This window comes from Olea europaea, chromosome 3 (genome assembly GCF_002742605.1).
Source record: "Olea europaea var. sylvestris chromosome 3, O_europaea_v1, whole genome shotgun sequence".
NCBI lineage: Eukaryota > Viridiplantae > Streptophyta > Magnoliopsida > Lamiales > Oleaceae > Olea > Olea europaea.
The window spans coordinates 2,534,272-2,537,092 of NC_036239.1; the positions used below are offsets into that span (position 1 = coordinate 2,534,272).

At 32.8% G+C, this 2,821-nt stretch overlaps 1 pseudogene; it reads left to right on the forward strand.

Annotated features, from left to right (window-relative positions):
* LOC111376869 overlaps window positions 1-2,821 on the forward strand; it is a 9,210-nt pseudogene that overhangs the window by 2,629 nt on the left and 3,760 nt on the right.

A 2,821-nucleotide genomic window follows, 5' to 3' on the forward strand; every position in this document is an offset into this window, starting at 1 on the left:
TCCGATCCATTTGTCTAAAAGAGTTTAGACGACTTAATTGCTAGAAACTTGAAACTTATTTGCATATAATATTAGATATTATATAGGTATACATTTATGTGATGAATGTATTATTAGTGGACGATTATGGATTCGACCATATGGATGTGTTGAATGGTTAATTTTTATTTTGTTGTTTTATGGGCCTGCGAGCTCTTAATTGTTTTGGGCCTGCGAGCCCGTTATTATTGTTATTATTTTGGACCTGCGAGTCCATTATTATATTGTTACTATGGGCCTGCGAGTCCAATTTCATTTAGGCCTGCGTGCCAACTAGTATAGGATACATGTTGGAATTGGACAAATTGAAGAGATAAAAAGAGGTGGAGACCATGGAGATGGTGCATTGACACTGTTCAATGCTATACCCCCTAGGAATTGACCAACTAGTCTTCCTTATGGCTCGGGAAGACTAGATAGTAAAAGTCCATTATCGTCCACACTATTATATATATATATATTTATTTGCATAGTAAATGTATAATAATAGTATATATGATTGTATTGTTGTTGATGAGACTCGTGAATGCAAAATCCCTCAATAAAATATTAAGTCACATTTGTAATCGCCTTCCATCATTATAGTGAAAAATTAGAGTCCCAAATTGTCTCAACTTGTTGAGTACACTCAAGGCTGGTCCATTAGGGATATGTTTGACACTATGAAATATTTGATATTTCTGAATGATGGGTTTGACTTAACTAAAATTTATCTTTTGTTGACTACACTCAAGGAGATAAATTTTAGAAGCATGTTAAGCTGACACATAAGATGTGTGAAAACAAAGAGTTGTCAGCTTAATGATCTGGGAGTTGTATGGAGATACAATTGATAATAGTATTTACCCAAATATTATATTAGGGCTTGTTGAGTACACTCAAGGTCTTAATATACTAGATGAGATCCTAGCCCACTGGGAGTCAAGCATGGACTCCATAAATTTATGTGAGAGGGTCATAAATTTTATTTAAACAGTGGGAGCATAATTAATTTAATAAAAGTCCATGCTAAATTAATTAATGCATTTTATATATTTTATTCTTTTCCTTTTCGTCATTTACATTTATATTGAATCTGAGTAACCATATGTTTTGAATGGCATACTAGATGCCAACAATCAAACTATATTTTCTTAATTGGCACTGCAATTTGAAAACTGTTCTTATGCATGAGAAAATTGGTCACGTCCTTGAGTAGCCATTTCCAAAGACACCTGCTGATGACTCGATTAAAGAAGAGGTGGCTGCTATAGTAAACGCAGTGATGATAATAGTACTGCAACGTATGTGATACTTGCAGCTATGTCACTGAGTTACAAAAGCAACTTGAGAGTATAGATGTTAACACATAATTTTTCACTACAAAGAGTTGTATGATAATAATCATGTGTGGAAGGATATAAGACTTCCAAACAACTATACCGGTGCAAAATGACAGAGTAATCTTCAATCGATGCTTAGACACTGAAGATGATTGACGTTGAGAAATGTCTCAATTGTATTCAATCATAAACCATGAACTAAGTAGTGACTTGGTCCTGTGATCTCTGTCAGCTAAAGCTATTCACAACTAATTATGGATTTAACGTGAATAAGCTCGAATGCAAAAAAATATTGAGTTGCTTAACATGCTTAGGACTGTTAACCCCTTTATCGAAGTTGGTAGTGGGCAAACCATTGATTCCTTTAAAGATATTAAGAGAAAGTCTAAAGGGACTTTGTAAAAGCACCCAATATAGTTAAGACAGTATAAGCGAAATGACAAATACCAAATCTAATGACCCTTGGTCTCATTATAGAATGAAAGGTCATTGGAAGGAATATTGTATGACTTATGTCTACTTCACGAGTTTCTTAGGTATATGATACCAGGTGTAAATATCGTATTTATACAAATATGGAGAAACTAAAAAGAAGTAGACCACTGCGAAAGGGAGAAGTTGACATACACGTTGGAGATGAGCAAAGGTTGCTACATTACCTGTATCAATATACTTCTTACCATTGCCTTTTGTTTTAGTATTGGAATTAGAGAAATATCGTTTTATGCCAACTATAGCTGGAACATTAAAATGAATTTCATGTTCGGACATGAACTATTTTAATGTTAAGGACAATTGTTGTTCTTATTTATCTTATTAAAGATCCTAATGGCTATGGTAAATTATAAAACGACATTTATATTCTTTAATACTAAAGATTCTATAATAAGTATAGAAATTATAAGGCATAAATACTATAATCTAATTATTACCAAAATCTGGTATGACAGACTTTGTCATTTAGATGAAATATAATTCCAAAGTTACATAAAGATGTATACTTGGGATTAATTCATTTTGACAAGTACAAATTATGCATGTCTGGCACAATAACCAAATCTTCTTTTGCTTGAAAAGAAGAAAGGTCAGCACAATTACCGGTCTAATGCATAGTGATGCATATGGATTCATGTCAATCAATGTCAGGTAATGTTTCTCTTATTTCATCAATGATCAAGTATACTTGATGAAAACTCAAACATGAAACTCTTGAAAAGTTCAAGGGATTCACACTAGAATTAGAGAAACAAAGAGGTAAAGATACATTCACATTAAGATTCGATCAAGTGAGAGTATCTTAAAGATAAAATTTAGATTATTTAAGAGAGAATGAGATTCTCGTGCAGTGGACTCCTTCATATGCACTGCAGCAAGGTGGTGTATCTAAAAGGAGGAATCGTTAATTATTACATATAATGCGATTAATAACAAGCCATGCAAATTTCTCAAAATTGTTTTGA